Below are 7,781 nucleotides of genomic sequence, written 5' to 3'. Positions count from 1 at the left end.
AGATTTATTTTTAGGGCGCCTGGGTGGCTCAGTTGGTTGAGCGGCTGCCTTTGGCTCAGGTCATGATCCTGGAGTCCCGGGATCGAGTCCCGCGTCGGGCTCCCTGCTCAGCGGGGAGTCTGCTTCTCCCTCTCCCGCTCCCCCCCCTTGTGCTCTCTCTCTCTATCTCATTCTCTCTCTCAAATAAATAAATAAAATCTTTAAAAAAAAAAAAAAGAAGATTTATTTTTAGATAGGAAAACACCCAACTGCTAAAAACTTCAAGTAGTACAAAAGAGATTACAGGAGGAGGACTGCTGTGACTCCTGTCTTCCACTTTCCCGCTCGGTGGCACCAAAATTGGTTTCTTGATTATGCTTGATGATCAGTGTAAACAGCAGACACACACACACACACACACACACACACACACGATGTGCGTTTTTTTTTTTTTTTTAAAGATTTATTTACTTGACAGAGAGAGACACAGAGAGAGGGGGAACACAAGCAGGGGGAGCGGGAGAGGGAGAAGCAGGCCTCCCGCAGAGCGGAGAGCCCGATGCGGGGCTCGATCCCAGGCCCCTGGGATCATGACCTGAGCCGAAGTCAGACGCCTAACCGACTGAGCCACCCAGGCGCCCCTGTGCGTTTTCTTTTAAAACTGGCATGCTACCGGCACCTCTTGCCCTTTTATCTAGTACATCTTAGAGATATTTTCTATTGTTACCTAAGGAGCTGCTTCATTCGTTTGCATGTCTGCAAAATATTTCTTATTAAGGCTAGACAATAATTTAACTAGGAATAGATACAGGCATTTAAAAGTTATTTGATGTATATCAACGAATCTCTTAAAATGTGCTCTAGTCAGCACCAGATAAACCCTATAACCCCATCTAATTAGTGGAATCAGGATTAAAATCCAGATCAGCTCAGGGGAGCCTGGCTGGCCCAGTCAGTAGAGCCCGCAACTCTTGATCCTGGGGTCCTGAGTTCAAGCCCCACATTGGGCGTAGAACATACTTAAAAAAAAAAAAAAAATCCAGATCAGCTCAAGCCACGCTATCTCTGCGAAGATCTTCAAAGACTAATTAACAGTGGTTGTCTTTGGGGAGGAGAACCAGTTGCTGAAGAATCCCCTCCCTGTGTCCCCCAGGGGATATCTGGCTGAAATTGAGCTGGGCTGACTTGTGAGGTATAAGGCTCTTGGTTTTTATTTCATTTTATTTTATTTTGGGGAGAGAATGAGAGCATGAGCCCAGAGGTGGGGGGCAGTGGGGAGGGCAGAGGGAGAAGGAGAGAAAGAATCCCGTTCAGGCTCTATGCCCAGTGTGGAGCTTGACATGGGGCTAGATCTCACAACCCTGAGATCATGACCTGAGGTCCTCAGGTTTGTTTTTTTGTTTTTAAGATTTATTTACTTATTTTAGAGAGGGGGGAGGGGCAAAGGGAGAAGGAAAGAATCTCAAGCAGACTCCCCACTGAGCAGGGGGAGTCAGATGGTTTGCCAAATGAGGCATCCCATGAGGCTCTCAGTTTTTAAAACGTTCAGACATCAGCCAGGCAATTGCATCTTCTGTAGCAGGTTCTGGCAATTCAGAGTAGAGGGACCATGGCCTCATGAGAACGAGCCTGTTCTACCTGAAGACACTCAGTTCAAACACCTTCGTACACGATGCTGGGCACACATCAGTTCTAGATCTCCAAGACAGCCCAGAGATGACTGGAAGGCCTAACTCTGTGCACGCATGTGGCTGGCTGGCTGGCTGGCTGGACACAGATTCCATCTGAGCCCCAAGTCTCTTCCAAGGCCAGATACTTCTTGCAAATGCCCTCAGGTGTGGAATGGAGAGGAGGCAATACCATGAAAGCCTCACCAAAATGGTAGGGAGAGGAGTGGCCCACAGAGGGCCTTCCTGTGGGGACAGAGCATATCTTAGCCCTATCCAGGGCCAGCTGTATGGGCATGAGACCTGTGCAGCCTCATGGGGCCCCACATTCAGTATAACCTTGCCCTTAGTTTAATGCTCTTCTGTTTTCATCTTGGAATTCTATTTTTTTAAAAGATTTTATTTTTGGGCGCCTGGGTGGCTCAGTTGGTTAAGCGACTGCCTTCGGCTCAGGTCATGATCCTGGAGTCCCGGGATCGAGTCCCGCATCGGGCTCCCTGCTCGGCAGGGAGTCTGCTTCTCCCTCTGACCCTCCTCCCTCTCATGCTCTCTGTCTCTCATTCTCTCTCTCTCAAATTAAAAAAAAAAATCTTAAAAAAAAAAAAAGATTTTATTTTTATGTAATCTCTACACCCAACGTGGGGCTTGTACTTACAACCCCGAGATTAAGAGTCGCATGCTCCACTGACTGAGCCAGCCAAGCGCCCCTCATCTTAGAATTCTTACTAATTTTTGAGCAAGGGCCCCATATTTTCATTTTACACCGGGCCCTGCAAATTATGTAGCCAGTCCTATCTCTTTTGATTACAGGAGAGCGGTGACATGAGTTTTGGCTGCCTCAACACTACAAAGGGGAGACCTGGATCTGCCTGGAAACCTCCCGGGCCCCTAGTCCTGAAGCAGAGATGTGGACCCCAGATTCCTTTGCCAAGAGAGGAAGGGGGAAGAGGACAGGAGGAGGGGGACAAGAACTCTGGAAAGGTGTTGAGGCCTGCCTGTCCTGACATGTCACTACTTACTTCCTCATTACACAAGGGTGGATCTCCGGGGGGAAAACATCCATCAGCAACCAGCACATGCCCGAAATTTAGAGCCTGGACCCAGCTGTGTTTTAGCCTGACCTCTGACCAGGAGGGGAAGGGATTGGGTGCCTGCTCTGGGCTGGACTCTAGGATGAGCATGTTATCCGTATGAGCTACACAGACAATATTGTATCGATAGATAGCTACAGATATAGATCTATGTATCTTGACAATATATAGCTATAAAAATATTGTATATTTTACCAACGACAAAACTGAGGGTTAAATAATTGGCATAAAACCACAACAGCATAAAAACAGAACACAGAAGGAAAAGGAATCACTTTCTTTCTTTTTTTTTTTTTTTAAAAGAAATCACTTTTAATCCCATTGTCCAGAGGCAACCACTGGAAACACTTGGTAATTTCTAAGTGAGGAGCTATCTCTGGAAAGATACATAAAAAAGTCACTGAGAATTGGTGGGAGACTACTTTTACTTCTCACTTTGGTACATTTTGAATTTTGCACCATGTACATGTAATACAAAGATGTATTATTTTACATAAATAATGGTAAAGAGTAGTCTCTTTGGACTATATAAGAAAGAAATTAGTACTCTAATCATCCGGACTGTTTAGAGTATATAACTTAACCTGACCAGTTTTTATGCCAAACTTAGAGGAAAACTCAGTTTTTAGAATTTCTGGGATTTTAGTTATGGATGAGAAACTGGTAACCCTTATCCTTATTTTATTTAGGAAGAAAGCAAGGCTCTTCTTCCTTGGAGAAGTTAAGTAACTCACTTGAGGTCATACAGCTCGAAGTGGTGAAGCTAAAACTAGAATATGGGTTTTCTAATACCAAAGCGAGTGCATAGGGGAAAAGAGGCTTGTGGGAACTCAGCTTCCTATGACGATGCCCAGAGCCGTGTTGAAAGAACATAAGAGTTCCTGCTTAGGGGTCTGCTTCAGGGAAGTTCTATTTAAAGCAAAGTTGTATAAATACATTAAATTCAATTAAATAGTGAATTCAATTAAATAGTAAATTCACTATGGATAAGCTTAATTTTAAAGAAAGCATAAGTTATATACTCCTGACCTGGACTAACGTGAGGTCATATATAGTTTTAAACATTTCACCAGAGAAGAGTGAATGTGGGCTGCCTAGTGCTGTGACCAAACACCAGTAGGGATATTATATAATTTGCAGTATAAGCTCCATATCAGCTTTATAAAATCCAAGGAATTCAGACTTCCAAAACACATCTAGCTCAAGAGTGACAAGAAAGATAAGGTATTTAAAAAGCAGTAGGGCAGAGATTGTTAATTGCTTATCCAATATTCATTCTTACCATCTTGCTTAATATAGAACTCTGATTGACTTTATTGGGACTAGAAGTGTGCCCAGCTAAAATATTCCACTTCCTAGCCTTCCTTGCAAATAGGAGTGGCCAATAAGATGTAAGCAGTTGAGTGGGGCTTCTAAGAAAGCACCCCCTTTTCTCCTGGCTCTTCTTCTTACTACCAGAATGTGGATGTGATGGCTGGAGCTATGGCAGCTCTGATGAGTGTGTTTAAGCCACAGTAGTTAGATCTCTGTTAAAGGTAATACTAACTGAAGCAATGGCCCAGTAAGATGCCTGAAGACCTATAAGTGTCATAAAAGTCCATAAGTGCTCACAAAAATTGATGTGGTGCTCATGAAGATGTTCTGATAATGTTAAGGACATCTGCAACAGGAAGGAGTGAGCTGGCCATCCCTCGGCTTCCTTTAGAGCCTGAGTCCCTGCCATCAGAAAGAAGCACTCAGGAGTCTCATTGGTGCTCAGTTCTTCAACCAATGATGTCAGTTTCAGGGAGAAAGGGATAAGGCCTCTAGGGTGTGGGTATAAGAGCCCAGGAGGGGCTTTGGATCCCCGGACGGTGTGTAGACAATGATCAGTCAGTGGTGATGGGCTTTCACCTAATCCTGTTCCTGAACCCAGCATGTCCTGAGAGAGCCAGTCCTAAGAGGGTTGGGATGGGATGGGGTGTGGAGTTGCTGAGAACCTTGGCTTTGAGGAGCTCTGGTGTGGACTGGACATGTGTAGAAGGGCTAGAGTCAGAGGGCGGAGCCTGAGGCAGGCTAGAGGACAGTGCGTTTGGGATGGGCGGGGCGAGAAACCTAAGAGATCTCAGGATGGTTTCACAAAGTGAACACTCAGTGCTTCTAGAAAGACTACCAAGGGCCCCACTGAAAAAAGGCAGGGGGCTGGGCCTGGGGGGCGAGGGGTGTGTGGCTAGAGGACCTGCAGCACGGCTCAGAGGTCAGAGGGGCCATGGGGATCTTAGGTCCCTGAGTTCAATTGTTTGTTGGGTCCTGGAATTCATTGGATCATTAATTATGTGGCTTTCTCTGCAAAATTGCTATGACCTCCATCAAAACACGCGTTGTTTTTGAACATCTATGTCATCACTTGTCCTCTTCCAAGGCATATTATTGAGTAACACACTAGAATCATCTGTGGAGGTGGGGAACCCAGATGGCCGTACTGCAGAAAGAATGTCTTTGTGAATACGATCACAAAATATTTAAATGCCCTGCAACTAGATGAAAAGGTGCATTCACAGACACCCCTCTTAACTCCAAATTCCACAATATACTGCTAGAACTGACAAGTATTTTTGCCTGAGGATTGGTATCAAAGTTGAATTTGAGGGGCACCCAGGTGGCTCGGTTGGTTAAGCACCTGCCTTCGCCTCAGGTCATGATCTCAGGGCCCTGAGATCAAGCCCCAAGTCGGGGTGGGCTCCCTGCTCGGTGAGGAGTCTGCTTCTCCCTCTCCCTCTGCTGCTCCCTCCACCACCTGCTCATGCTCTCTCCCTGTCTCTCTCTCTTTCAAATAAATAAATAAAATCCTTAAACAACAACAACAACAACAAGTTGAATTTGAAGTGTGTAAGTCACATCTGTGGGCTCCTCGAGCCTTCGGGTGCTGGGTGGAAAGTCTGGAGCCCGAGCGAGCGGGTATAGGCCTTCCTGTCTTCTCAGTGTTGCGTCTCTTCCCTCCATCCTCAGCCCTTCCCCGCTCCAGGGGCATCAAAGCCGCTCCCCAGACCATACAAAGCCCTTGCTGGAAAAGCCACATAAATGCTGCAGCTCTTTGCTGACTGGGGCTGGGAGTGGTGCCAGGCCAGAGATTTCGGAAGGGAGCCCTTCCAAATGCTGGATTAAGCCTCTGGAGCAGATGTTGCCTGTGGCTCGCCAGCATTCAGAGAGCTGGGCAGGCAGCAGGCTTGGCCTGGGATTTGGCTAGCTCACAGAACTGCCGAACAAAGACCCATACACACTGCACTGATGGGGAGGCCCAGCGAGGGTCAGCTGTCAGGGGTCCCCAGGGAGCCCGCTCAGTGCCCAAGAGACTGAAATCGCAGCGAGTCATTTCAGACGGAAAGAAAGGGCACGGAACAAGTGTTCCCGTGAACATTTCCCCGACACCTCGCCCACGTGCTGCTCAATGGATATTCCTCCCTCCCCCAGCTCTACGCTCAGCCTCCCCATATTAAAAATGGGAACAACTTATGGCCTGAAATTTGCAAAGGAGTCAGGCTTTGAAAAACAGTAGGAATAACATCGGCACCAAATCCATAAACCCCGTTTTTGCACCCAAAGCCCAGCTGCTGGGACAGAGCTGATCTTACGGCCGCCCCCCCGCCCCCCTCGGCTTTTGGAATATAGGTGATTTGAGGGACCCGAGAGGTATGCCAGCTGGAGGACAGGTCTCTCAGCACGGGCGTGTTCCCATGCCTGAAATGCCACCGCTGCCTGCACGAGGCCCTGGGTAGCTGAGTCAGGGCAAAGAAGAGAGCAAATCCCTGGGGTTTGAAAAGACATAATGAAAGCTACCCTTTGCTGATTGTGCTGATTTGCTCAAGGGCAGGGTTGGGGCAGAGACACATTCTCCCACAGCGTTGAGAAAAGAACAGGGGATTTGGAGTCGGGCGGGCTGGGGTTTGAACCTGGCTCTGACACCGGCTGGGTGGCTCTGAGCTAGCTTCCTTGACTCCTGCGTCCCTGTTTCCCAGCACTAAGCTGGCTACCGATTCCTGCCTCACAGGGTTGTCGTGAATGTGAACGCGCTCTTTTTTTACAGGACTTTGTGCACATGTGTAATTTATTAGAAGCCACAGCCCCAGAGTCATCCCTGACAATGGGTGTCTGGGGCCAGGAGGTTCCGTCAGCCGAGCAAATTCTCTGTTGTCACTGCTCATCTCAGCCCGACCTGGGCTTATTCTTGGGCGGTGACTTCAGAAGCTGGGCTGATATTCCCTGCAAGCTGCTGAGAGGCTGGAGGCTTGGATTTCACCAAAGCCTTCAAAAGGTATCTGCATTTTGAGGCCAGCTTCCTTTTGTCATGTTTTTTCCATTTGTTCTTAGCCTTTGGGAGAAGCTTTCATCTTTCTAGCTGCTCTGAAATTAATTTTTCTCTGGAAGTATTTCTTACCACCAAGGAAGACTGGGCCTGCCCCCAAACAAATCTGCAAAGGGGGCTGGCCAGAGAAGGGAGAGACGGTAAAGGTTGGAGGAGAGCAGCAAAGAGAGGAAGTGCAGGAAGTGCAGTTAGCAGCGAGAGGAGGGGGTATCCCTTGAAGTTAGCGGTAGGCGCTCCCTAAGAAGCTGTGGGCACCAGCGGGTCTCCTGGGACGTGCTCTCCCCAGGCACTCCTGTCCCCGCCAGGGTGCAGAGCAGCCTGCCCCCACGGAGCCTGAGCCATGCCGGGGAGGCCTATGTTGATTGTAAAATCAGTGCCACCCCACAATTGCCCTCAGAGTCTTCGAGCTCAGCTCCCCTTTCCATTTGCCCTCCTGCTGCCTCGGAGAGGCCCCTGGGTTCTCCTGGGAATTGCTCTCACTAAGCCCCATCTCTTGCACTGCCTATCGCCACCCGGTGCGCGGCAGGCTTCCCGGGTGTGCCGCCCATGTCACTGAGCGAGGCCCTGTGCCCAGAAGGACACTGTCTGGGTGTTTAATGCTTTTGCTTCTGTCTCAGTCTTGAAATTCTTAATAATTTTATCTGTGACATAGGCAAGCAGGTGTTTTGTAAGCGAAATCCAGTGGGTCCATGGAGCCTGCAT

The 7,781-nt window shown here is 48.2% G+C and overlaps 1 long non-coding RNA gene across 1 annotated transcript in view; it reads right to left on the bottom strand.

Annotated features, from left to right (window-relative positions):
* Positions 1 to 7,781, bottom strand: part of LOC145723248 (uncharacterized) — a 20,652-nt gene that overhangs the window by 2,465 nt on the left and 10,406 nt on the right. The gene's annotated exons all lie outside the window — the stretch shown is intronic.

This window comes from Leptonychotes weddellii, chromosome 9 (genome assembly GCF_054177405.1).
Source record: "Leptonychotes weddellii isolate Sample4059 chromosome 9, ASM5417740v2, whole genome shotgun sequence".
Classification (NCBI taxonomy): Eukaryota; Metazoa; Chordata; class Mammalia; order Carnivora; family Phocidae; genus Leptonychotes; species Leptonychotes weddellii.
Note: the sequence above shows the minus strand (reverse complement) of the source record. Positions and strands in the feature narration are given on the sequence as shown.